Source organism: Convolutriloba macropyga, chromosome 8 (genome assembly GCF_964194025.1).
Source record: "Convolutriloba macropyga chromosome 8, txConMacr16.3, whole genome shotgun sequence".
In the NCBI taxonomy this organism is placed as follows: domain Eukaryota; kingdom Metazoa; phylum Xenacoelomorpha; order Acoela; family Convolutidae; genus Convolutriloba; species Convolutriloba macropyga.
This window is the reverse complement of record NC_134475.1, coordinates 11,092,352-11,105,463: the sequence shown is the minus strand read 5'-3', so window position 1 is coordinate 11,105,463 and position 13,112 is coordinate 11,092,352.

Here is a 13,112-nt window from a genome sequence, read left to right as displayed (position 1 = left end):
TTAAGAACCATTTTTAATTGAATAGGGGTGCAAGCGCAATAGTTTTTAAAAAAATATATGTATCTCCTCGTAATTAAATTCTGGCCATACATTTATTTCATCACATTCGCTGAGTTCCGTTGCCTTGGAGATTCGAAATTGTGTTAGATACAATATTAATTTTAGTTCCAAGAAAAACTTCTTGGAGAAATTGCAAATTAGTTCTCTATATCATATAAGGAGGCTCAGTTGCGTTGGTTGTCTATCAAAAGAGGAGGAGATAGTTCGCATATTGTTCGAAAAATGTTGGTGTATCCATTTAAAAAATGTTTTAAACTCAAACCACAAAGCAAATTAATTAATACTTCATTAGAGGGCCGATGATACCAGCAATAACGCAAAAAGGGATACTAAGAGACGAGACAAACGACAAAATCAAGTAAACACGACAAGCATTAAAATCGACCAAAATCAGGTGCCTATTTAATTGATTAAAAACAACGACAAAGTCAAAATGGCATCAGAAAAAAATTATAATGAAGAGAGTGACTGGCACTTTGCCAGAAATTCACCAGACTTGTCTTTTTTGACAAAATAAACGTATACACGGAAACAAAATATGGAAAATTTGAAAAAAAGCTTTTATACTTTCCGAAAACTAACAGTTTCAAGGGCTTGAGAACCATTAGCTATCGACTGAAAAAATGCTAGTTTTACTTATACCTGTATACGACGCCGATGAGAGTTTCCAGTAATCAGAACGTCAAGCGACTACCAACAAAACAAATAAAACCGAAAACAGTCGTCAAACAATACTTGCAAGAAAACCGTTAGATTCCTTTAAAACAATTTTTTAATTCCTAACAATGCTTTAAATACAATCAAGTCGACTTTCCACTGCTTTTTTGTGATATGCGGCTGATCAATAATGTTATAAAACTCAAAATTGGAGATTGTGATGAACCTCAACAATAGCAAAATGTGCGAAAACTCGTGGTACCCAAGCTAAAAAACAATTAATCAAATGTTACAACGACAATGTAGACTCTTTTTCAACCCAGCTGAAAGAGGTCACAACCTCTCTTTTTGCTGGGACTATGCTACAAATTACAGAAATAATATAAGAGATTGCAAATGTTAAAACGTTAATGATGAAAAAATAATGAAATTATTAGTTTAAAAACCATAAGTAAAAGCAACCATAAGCTTTCAGTTAAAAAAACAGTGTGTGCATTAATCTGTTACCACTCATGAACCAATGGTCAAGTCATTACTGAGACTAAGTCAAAAAACTATAAAGACAACCAAATACATGCAGATCTCCAAATTCCAAAAAACAGTATTGAAGCCAAATTGAATCAGGAACTTTTCAAAGAAACTATAATGTATGTCCACAGGCAGCCAATTGCATGAAAATTGCATTTGTCAATAACTGAGCATTGATTTGAATTCGTTCTGTTCTCTAATGAATGAAAAACGAAAAACTCAATTTCAACAAACAAACGACAAACAATAAACCAGAAACAGATCGATTTGTATTAGCAAACAATTGTTAGGTATCAAATGAAAAGAAGTCAGAAACGTTTTTAAAAAGCTTCTAACTTTTTTAGAAATCAATTGTTCTCTTCTGGCTCTTAGTGGGTAACAATTTTTGCTGCTGTCAGAAAAAGTTTTATGAAATGTATTTCAAAAAAACAGGAACAGATTGATGATAATGCGGAGCTTTTAAAAACAATTTGTTAAAGAATAATTGTGCAATCTTAACACTTTGAAAAGAAAAATCTGCGACTCCTTGTAATTAGATTGTGCCTGCCAAACATTTATTTCATAACAATCGCTAATTGTTATTGCCTGGATGATCTGAAATTGTGTTTGATCTAATATTAAAATAATTTCTAAGAAGAAATTCCTGTAGAATTTGTGATTTAATTCTCCACATTTACCGGGAGCCTCGGTTACGTTGACTGTCTACCAATGGAATAAAAGACTAAAAACCTAAAATAAATCATATAGAATGTTTTAAACTAAAAAAATAAGCAAATTAATTAATGCTTCATTAGAGGGTCGATAAAGACTGAATTAAAGCAAAAAGGGAGACTAAGTGACGAGACAAACGACAAAATCAAATAAAAACGACAAGCATTAAAAACGACAAAAAACAGGTGCCTATTTAATTGATTAAAAACAATAACAAGTTCAAATGGCATCAGAAAAATTTTATAATGAAGTGAGTGACTAGCATTTTGCAAGAAATTGACCAGACTTGTCTTTTTTGAACAAAATAAACGTATACACGAAAACAAAATATGCAAAGTTAAAAAAGACTTTATACTTTCCGAAAACTAACAATTTCAAGGGCATGAGAACCATTAGCTATCGACTGAAAAAATGCTAGTTTTACTTATACCTGCATAAGATGCCGTTGAGAGCCTCCATTAATCAGAATATCAAGCGACTACCAACGAAACAAATAAAACCGAAAACAGTCGTCAAACAATACTGGCAAGAAAACCGTTAAATTCCTTTAAAGCAATTTTTAATTCCTACCATTGCATTAAATACAATTAAGTCGACTTCCCACTGCATTATTGCGATATGCGGCTGATCAATAATGTTATAAAACTCCAAATTGGAGATTGTGATGAACCTCAACAATAGCGAAATGTGCGAAAACCTGTGGTACTCAAAACTAAAAAAAATAATTAAATGTTACAACGACAATATAGACTCATTTCCAACTCAGCTGAAAGAGGTCACAATCTCTCTTTTTGCTGGACTACGATACAAAAATACAGAAATAAGATAAGAAGTTGTAAATGTTAAAAATGTAATGATAAAAAATAATGAAATTATTATTTGAAAAAAACCATAAGTAACTGCAACCATAAGCTTTAAGCTAAAAAACGCCGAGTACATTAATCTGTTACCAACTAGTAACCAACTGGACATGTAATTACTGCACTAAGCCAAAAGAATTTTTAATAACGAATACAATACAGATAGAACCAGCAGTTGCAAGAAACAGTATTGAAGCCAAAATGGACAACGTATCTTTCGCCTAAAATGTATATTTTGTCCACAGGCGGCCAATTGCACGCAAATTGGATTTGGCAATAATTGAGCACTGATTTGAACTCTTTCTCGTCTGTTTCTAATGAAAGTGAAAAAAAACTCAATTTAGACAAAAAAAAAACAAACAATAAACAGGAAACAAATTTGGAAACAAATTTCCGATTTGGATTAGCAAAAAAACGTTATGTATCAATTGAAAAGAAGTCAGAAACGTTTTACAAGAAATTTCTAATTTACTTTAGAAATCAATTGGTCCCTTATACTTTTAATGTGTGACGTGTAACAGTGCTTGCTTCACTTTTGTGAAAAATTTTTTGTGAAATGTATGTCAAAAATAGAGCTGAATGTTGATAATGCGCAGTTTTTAATATAGAATAAATATGCAATCGCAACAATTTTAAGGGGAAAATTTGGGACTTCTTGTGATTAAATTGTGCTTGCCATACATTTATTTCATAACAATCGTTGATTTTCATTGCCTTGGAGATCTGAAATTTTGTTGGATCCAATTCTAAAATTACTTTTAAGAAGATTTCCTCGTGGAAATGCAATTTAGCTCTCTATGTTTACAGGTAGGCTCGGTTACGTTGATTGTCTATCAAAGGAGCAAGAGACAGAAAACTTTAGCAAATTGATATATTGTTTGGAAAGAAATGGTGAATCCATTTAAATTGAAATTGTTTTATTTTTAAACCACTCAAAAAAGTGAATAATACCCCAGTGCAAGACAAACAAAAAAACCAAATAAAACAACACGCATCAACAACGCCAAAAACGCGATGTCACTTTAAGTATTTTTGAAAAAAAAACATCATAATAAGGTCAAATTAAGATCAGATGAAACTCAGAATAAAAAAATTGAGTTGCACAATTCCAGAAAACTTACTAGACCTGTATTTTTGGGTCAAATAAGACGTATGCACAAAAACAGAAAGGGGAAACTTAAAAAAGATTCATACTTTCTGAAAACTAACATTTTCAATTTCATGAGAACCACTAGCGTTCAACAGAGAAAAATTAATAATTGCATTTCGTCCTCAATAGAAAGCAATTGAGACAGGCCCTTAATCAAATTGTCATGCTACTACAAAGAGAACAAGTACCGGCAAAATTCAGATAGTCAATTATAATTTTGCGAGAGAAAGGTTCGAGTCTTTTAAAATCATAACCAGCTCCTGAAAAAAACATTAAAGCAAACATCCAAACCGCCTTTCTGCAGGCCACTAATGTGATATGCCGCTGGTCAATAAAGTGATAGGCGTCAAAAAATGGAAAATGTGATGAACCTCAACAATGGGATATTATGTAAAATAAGTTATGAAGACCCATAGCCACCAAGCTAACGAACAGTTAATTGAATGGTAAAACAAAAATGTAGTATACTATTTTTTTAACACATTTGAGGGAGGACACGGCTCTCTGTTTGCTGGGATAACGTTACAAAGTTACAGAAATCAAATAAACAAGGCGCATCTAAAAAAAAATTAAAATTTTATCAAAACAATTCTATGAACTCATAAACCGTAACAACCATAAGCTTTCAAATCAAACACAGTATATACAATAATCTTGTAACTAAGTCACAAGACTATATAAACTATAAAAGAACAACGAATACAGGCAGAACACGAAACTCCACAAAACAGTTTGAAGCCGAGAAAAAACAACAAACTTTTTGCTGAAATTATTGTATAAGTCCACATGCCGCCAAATACACAAATATTGGATCTGTCAAAAACTTAGCATTGATTGAATTCTTTCTGGTCTGTAATTAATATAAAAAAATCAAAAAGATCAATTTAAACAAAAAAGAAACAAAAGATGAAAAAAGAGATCATTTGTTTTAGTGGAAGAGCGTTAGGTATCAAATAAAAGGATTAAATAATTATTTTAATAACACCTAAGTTGGCAAAACAGACCTATGAATAATTGGACTCACAGATTAGAAAAGAAAAAGAACAACAAAAACTGGCAAAACTCATGAACTCATTAAAAAAATACCAAAATTTTTTGTTGGAGCCATTAAAATTGTGAGTATTACTCAGGCAGCACAAATTACTTTTATTGGGCATTCTTTGAATTGAATTAAAATAAAACAGACTTGTCTGTTATTCGGACAAATAAATGCGGCAAAAATACGATCAAAAGATGACAGCAAAAATAGAATCTGAAGCATATTTCCCTGCAAAAATCAACGATCAGACAAAAACTACGCTTCCTATCACTGCGCGACGGTTATAAACACCAGTGTTATAAATATTGCGTAATAGATTTCTTGACAAACAAAGTTTTCTTATTTCGAAATTAAATGATGCAATTTTAATGAAAACTGATTTAAACTAGCAAAAGTTCTTCAAACTGTTATTTCCAGAACTTTTGCTTGGGAACCGGAAGCGAAAATAGCCCTCATCTGAATAAACCTCATATGAGATAGCCCTCAATTTTGATCCTGATAGCAGTTTTTTGCCTGCAATGCGGGTAAGTTTGGACAAGGTGGGATAAATAAACGTACTCGATTCAATTTTTTATGGAAAACGAAAGAAGTGCTGAATATTCAAAAACTTAGTCAAAACGTTAGACAAAAGAGTTGATTCATGCAATTCAGCAATTTTGGTTTATTTTTAACTTAGAAACAATGAAACCTTTCTTTACAATTTTAATAAATTTTGAGCAAAATTGATAGAAACTTACAGCAGAAATTACGATAAATGTAAACAATAAACAACAGAAATGAGCCTATTGTTCATAAAACTCCGTAATCTTAAACCTCCCCGACTCCTTAAAAACACGAATTTTGAAATTCAAAGCTTGACACACTTTCTCATGATACCCCTTTCAATTCTCAATGAAACATATATTGGTCAACGACTGTACAAAAAACTCGGTTGAGCATATAGTTCCTCCCAACTAAAGTGTGTCGGAAAAATATTTGGTGTTCCAATAGAGCTCAACTGAAATCAATAATTTGCGTTGCGATTTGCCATTTTGTTTCTTTTTATACAAGTTTTTGTGTTTTTTTGTTTTTGTTTTTTGTTTTTTTTTTGTTTTTTTTTATATATTCTATATATATATATATATATATCAATTTATTTTAATTCTGTTGTTAACTTGGAATCATGTTATTTTAATTATCGATTATTGGGCATTCTTCCTAAAAAAGAACTTTTAAAGCCTGCAATTTTACTGTTTAACGGAATTTTCGGGGACCATAAACAGTCTCGTTAGCTAAAATTTTTTTGATTGACCAATTTCAGCGATAGCACGTTATTAATTTCTTTTGGACAAATAGTTGAAAAAAACAGCGTTTCGGACATGTATCAAATAATATTTAACAGTAAATTAAAGAAAACAAACAAATGCACATTAAAATGCGCCTTATTTTTCCAGTGAAAAAAATTGCTGATTTGCGAAGAAGAACAACACTGTTCAGTTTTAAAAATCAACTTTGAATGATTTCGCGCCCTTTTAGTTTCAATAGAAAATCATTGCTGGTTTGTTTTGCGCGCAATTAAAATTGTATCGAAAAATGGATTGAATTAAAACTGATGCTTTCAATGCACTAGCAACTAAAAAGTGAGTAATTGGTTGCAGACTTTTCAACATTCGATGTCAAAAATTATAATTTTTAAACTTGCTACAAAACTTTTTTACCCCCATTTGTCACGTCAAATTTCTATTTCCGGCCTAAAAGCACAAAAGCGTTCTCTCGTGACACTTTTTTTAATATTAATAACTATAGCGCCACTTTTTATTAACTTTCATCACCGTCCCGGGTTTTAAGCGGTTTCACCGCTTAAAATTGCTAAAAGATGTAAGATTTGCGGTGAGTTTGAGTAAAAGTTTAAGATTTGCTTTCAATGCGATGAACGCGGTGAATAAAATTTTTAAGCGGTGAAAAAATTTTTCATCGCTTAAGCGGTGAAAGAAAATTCTCCGCCGCTGCCAGCAGAATGCGGTGAAAAAAAATTTCACCGCTAAAATCGCAAATCTTACAAATATTTACAGCGCTAATTTCAACGCTTATCTTAAATTCACAGGAAGTATCATTTAAGTAAGTGACAGATGGGCAGTTAAATAAGAAGGGGTAGACATGAAGGAGGTGAGAGGTTCAAACCCGTGTACGGCTCTTTCTTTTTTGTAAGAAAACTGGTGAATGCAGTGAAAAAAGAACACCGCTAAAATCCGCAAAAAATCACCGCATTCAACGCTAAAGAATGCGGGCGCTTTGCGGTGAAAAAAGATTAACTATTGGCCGCTAATCTTACATTATTTTTTGAAGAAACCCCGACCCGGGGTTGAAGCATCAAGAAATTAAGTGTTAATAATTAGTTTATCACCAAATTTGCTTTAAAAATTAGAGATTTCAAAATGAAACAAATGAACAACTATTCTTGCTTTAGTGTAATATTTTTTTTAAAAACCAAGTAAATAATTCAAATCGTTTTCCAAAACATGTTATTTAAATTATTAAAATTTTTCAAACATCAAAGTATCTCCAAAAATAACGCTCCAGTAACAAAAACTTAAATAATTTCGCTACTGACAATGATTTCGATACAATCCAATGAGAAGTTTGGGCTCAAATTTTAATCACTTGTTTTTAGTTCACATGCTGGTGGCTTGATAGAAATCACTAAAAATTTTCTCACTGTTGCACGATCGAATTTTTTTTTTCATATTTTACTCTAAATCTGAACAGATCCGCATGTTAAAAAGGAATCGCAAAAGATCAAATAGTCTTTTGTTCGTGAGAACTCTGTTCGTTTCAGCCGTTTTGTTTTTTTAATCAGAAACCTTTTTCCGGTAAATTCATATTAGGTCGACATTTAAAAAAGGTACGGAATTGTTCATCTAAAAAAGCCCAATTTTCTCAAATTTCATGACGACAATGAAATTCCCTACTGGATAATTAGAATGATGAAAGTTTTCGCCACTTTTGTTTGTTTTGTTGAACATCTTGTTTCGGCATGGGCAAAACTTACACTCCAACATATCTTCAATAATAATCAAAACATGTGATTGAAGACGTCTTAAGAAAACACAATACGATATTATGGAAATTAAATTAAATGACTTTAAGAAACTGAACGGAATAAAGATCTGACAACCAGAAAACACAGAGTAACACCAAAGTTTGATAATCAACAAGACACATAGACCTAAATACTTAAAACAGAATTATAGAAAAATTATTGAAATGAAGTTTCCCTGTTTTGAAAAACTGATGGCTGTTTTTAGAAAAAGAGAAGTAATTAACACATATTTGCTATTATAGGCATCTTTAAGAAATATACAACAATTTAACAAAAAGCTAATTGGAAACAATAAGTTGAAAAAACGATGAGAAATATGGCAAAAGTCTGTAAGTTATTGATAATTAGTGTTCCTTAGCTCCAAGAAAGTACAAAAATTAAAACAAAGATTTCAACATGTCATAACATTCAACAACAGTGAAAACTTCATTAAGACATAAGGCTCAATGACTAAATAAAGTATTTGGAAAGAAATGACATCTTTGTCAATAAAAACTTTTGCTACCAACAGAAATCAGTGAAAAATTGATCTATTTCGTCATAGAGTGCTGATGAATTTATTTGTTTGTGTGATAAAGTTATAGCACTACAAAAATGTAATAACTACAGTTAGAAAGTAAAAACCACTGATACAAGGAAACAAACACCGTTAAAAACAAGAACAATTTAGAACCAAAAATCTTAAAATATTATATTTATGTGCATGAAGATTGTCAAAAATTAGAAATGGTTACAGGGCACTATAAGCAAAAACAAGGAAGCAAGAGTCTATCGTCAAATCACAATTATCCTAAATCAACTAGAATCAAAATCATTAATAAAATAGGTATAAAAAAGGTTAATAAAATTTACTCTTCCTTGAGACCAAAAGCCAAGGCCACCAAAAACAAACATAAGAAACACAAAATTTACTATATTGAGAGTTTTAAAATTCTTTACCAAAGAAAAGTATAGATAACTTCAAGGAAACACAGAAAACAGCAAAAGGACTGGGCTCTATCATCAAATAAAATCTATCCTAAATCAACTAAAATATCATAAAAGTAATTAGGTATCAACTGAAAAGATTAACAAACTTTAAGTTTTTTGATAAAGGGTGCACTGCATTTGTCCACAGAGAGACCCAATCCAAAAAGGAAAAGTTTTCTTCTTGAAAATATACAGGAGTTGAAGTAATTTAAATGTCTCGGTTTCCTATAGCAATGTGGCCGAATATTTATAGCGGTTTGACTCAAGTGTCAAAAGATAAATTTCTTGGTCTTAGAGAGTGAATTTAGACTTAAGCAACTGGAAGTATAATTTTGCCCTATACTTAGTGGACATTAATAATAGGGATAAATAAGTTCAATTTTTCAAGCTCAGCTTTCTGGCTCGATCTTTTAGTGACCGATGAAATCGTACCCTGGGTTCTTTGATGATGGAAACAATTGTTAGGACTTTTTACGCCTAGCTCAATGTTGAAACTATCTCAACAAACATCAAAAATCAAAAAAGCGCTGTCAGATTGCCAAAGAAGCTCCAGCTTAATGGAACTGTAGTCTCGAAACAACAAAGACAAAAGTGATGAGACAAATAATGTGTAAAATAATTTGTTTTAACGACAATTGTTCCCGTCTTTTCATTCTACTTGGCCGTGTATAGTGTAAAGCTGCACTTAAATATCCTTCACTGAGAGTGATATGAAGTTTTTTTTTACTGCAGATTGAAATTGTTGAAACTTCTTTTTGCAAACTTCGAGAGGAGTTTTGAGAAGAGAAAATTAAATCAGGCGAGAGAAGAAAAATCAGAGTGAAGAATGACATGACGCACACAATTATGTCAACAAACTGCAAGAATGAGTGAAAAAAGAGCTACACGAACTACACGTTGAAAGTACTAGAGTTGGATTTTGAAAAACTGTTCAGAAGATAATCCAACCTGAGGAAGTTAAAAACTGTAAAAACAGAAGTAAAGTTGCCTCGCCTGAACATTAAAAAAACCATTATTGGAAAACGAAAAAAATATTTCAGACAAAGTTTTTTCTTTCTACTTTAAAACTTTGAAAAACTTTGATGCCACATAATCGTTTGCTTTTTCGCTCAATGTCTTGTTTTCGATATGGTGTTGAACAATAGTTCAAGTTGCCAAAATCCAATTCGTGCAATGTTTGCGAACAAAACTAGGATAAGAATACATTTTTTGTCTTTACCTTTGAGTTCACGAGCTTGTTTGAGTCTTTGGTCTTTCCTTTTTTGGGATTCATTCTAACCCGCCCCACCCCCAGATCAATAGGCATACAACTTCTGCAACCCCAGTGCGTTTCTTTTCCGTCGTAATATGGCATAGAGCAACCCATTTATTGTAACAGGGGGCATGAAAACACTGGGACTAAACAAAATAGATCTCTTTTCTGTATTTCGTCTGAGGTAGGAACCAAAAAATCAACTTAGCTTAGTGTTTTTGGGAAGCGAGCCAAACTAACACCGGCTCTGAATTATTTCAGACACAAATCCGACTCCTACGTTTAAAACTGTACAAAAAATAAACCGCAATTAATTTAAAATGATAAGAGAGGTTGAAACTGTCAACAATGAATCAGAAAAAGATTCAACCATAGATTTGCCATGAAAATCTCGCCCGCAAAAAGGCATAGAAGCCCGAATCAGGCACTAATGAAATCAATGTTATGGATGACATTTCATAACCAATTGCAAAGTGAGCACTTTTCCCATCTGTGAATTCTCTTTTAGCAAAACTCGGACTGAACTAATTCAATACCGCATTGTTAAACATACCCGGCAGATTGCCGGAAAATAGCCGCCGTTGATTCCAATAAGCACGATTGGGATTGAAAGAATAGAAGATATTGAAAAAAAAAGATTTTTGTACAAAAACATTTTTTAAGTCCGATTTATTTTGATGGCATTTCGTAGTTGAAGATAACGTACTTCTGTTTCTTAGAGAGAGGCTACAGGGGCTACTATCAATACCAATAAGCATTAGAGATGGTAACTAAGACTTATAGTAACGACGTTCAAATAGCGGGCATCTAAAATTGGGCTTTATGGGTTTATCCCGTTTCTACTTCTGACTTCAATTTTTTATACTGACTCTGTTCATTTTGAATTGCTTTGCTGAGCAACTGATTTTCAAAATCACTTTTAGCAGAATGAGAGAAGAGAGAAACTAGTCTAGAGAAGTCAAAAAGATATCACGCAAAATGTTGAAAAAGCGGCAAAATGAGGTAAAGCGAAAAATTTTTTTATTCGACGAAGTAAAAAAACATAGCAGGACAAGTCCTGACGAACAATTCAAAAAATTTTCATTGACTAAACAAACATCTAGACCTAAAAAGGAGTTTGAGCGAATTGGAAAAACCATTTTATAAGAAATCAGATAAAATTAAAAAAAAACAGAAAATCAATGTCAAAATGTCGCATGTCAAGAAAAAAATCATCAGCGAGAAATGGAAATTTGGTTCATACAAAAAACTAGGCCTAGAATGAACTATGAATGGATTGGGATAACCATTTAGAAAAAAATCCAATCCAAAAAATCAAAAAAGCAGTAAAAATGAAAGTGAAATTGCCGCATGTGACCAAAAAACCACTAGCGAGAGAGCGAATTTTTGTTCAAACATCGTTTTCTCACTCTACTTTAAAATTAGAGCGAAAAAATTTCACGCCGCAAAACCACTCGCTTTTTCGCTCCATTTCCTGTTTCGGCGTGACCAAAATCACCACTCCAATTTGACTTCAAAAATCATGAAAATGTGTGAACAGATCTTAAAAAAAAGACAGCGCCCCAATACAATTCAAATTCTTTGAATTGTAAAAAAAATAGGAGCGCTATAATAGCCGGCTGAGAAGATGAGGCGGCTATTAAACAGTATATACGATTAAATTTTAACCTGTGTCCGGACCTCTTTCGAGTTTCAATTGAAATTGCGCATTGCCTATTGAGTAAACGGATCTTGCGGTGATTTGTTAATATTAGTGCATTTTTGCAGAAAGTTTACTCTGGTACCTTCGGTGAATTTACTCTTTTATTGTTTTAAAATTTGTGATACATACTTTGAACTTTATTGTTTTTGAATTAAATTTTAGGTCGCTTGACACTATAAAAAATTCGACTGATTGCTTCCAAAGCGCTGAAACATAGCATTACCTTGTTTAAAAAACATGGGGGACTGTTGGACATTTTTACGCTCTATACAGTGACTAACCTGGCAACCACAAATGCATTTGATATAGAAACAAAGTATTACTAAGGTAAAGTGTCCCTAAAAAGGATTTAATTTGGTTAGTTGACCATTGATTTGGTATAAGTAATTAACAAGTAGATTAGGTTAGGTGGAGCCAACTGACAACAATGACAGAGAAAGGACAAGAGTGAACACCTTGGGCAACATCAAGACGAGTGGTTCCTCAGAGTATTAACCGGCAGCAATGCTTTCAGGCCTCTCTGAAGGTAGGATTGCGTTATTGTAAAACACCTGGCAAGCTAAGTTAATACATGGACAGATGCACCGAGCAGACTCTTGCAATGTCTGCAGTAACCTTTCTGCAAGGTCTTTACGAGTGGATTATTATTCGTCTGCATGGGCTCTGGGGTGAACACCGATGAACTTTTACAATATATTAGTTGGTCAGATAAATAACTAATGAATTGAGAACCTTGTGTTGTTCCCTATCTTACATTCTTTACTTATTTTTAATTGGCAATGATCTTCAGGAAAACTATAAATTATCACTGAAAGCGGAAATGCTTCGAAACGTAATCTAACTTCGTATTTCGGGCAATTGTGTGAAGTACCATAACGCCTCGACAAACTTCTTTGAGGGATTGGACGACGGGCTTGGTTTAACCTTTCATTCTATTTACGAGTAGTAAGCTTGTGAAGTTACTAGCCCTCCAAATAGAGCCATTTGTCATTGAATAGTCTATGGAGACTTGGGGAAATTGTGAATATGGTAGACCTCCATCCTAAATATTCAAATTCTACATTAATATCGTATATGGAAACACATAAATTGTAATTAAGGACAT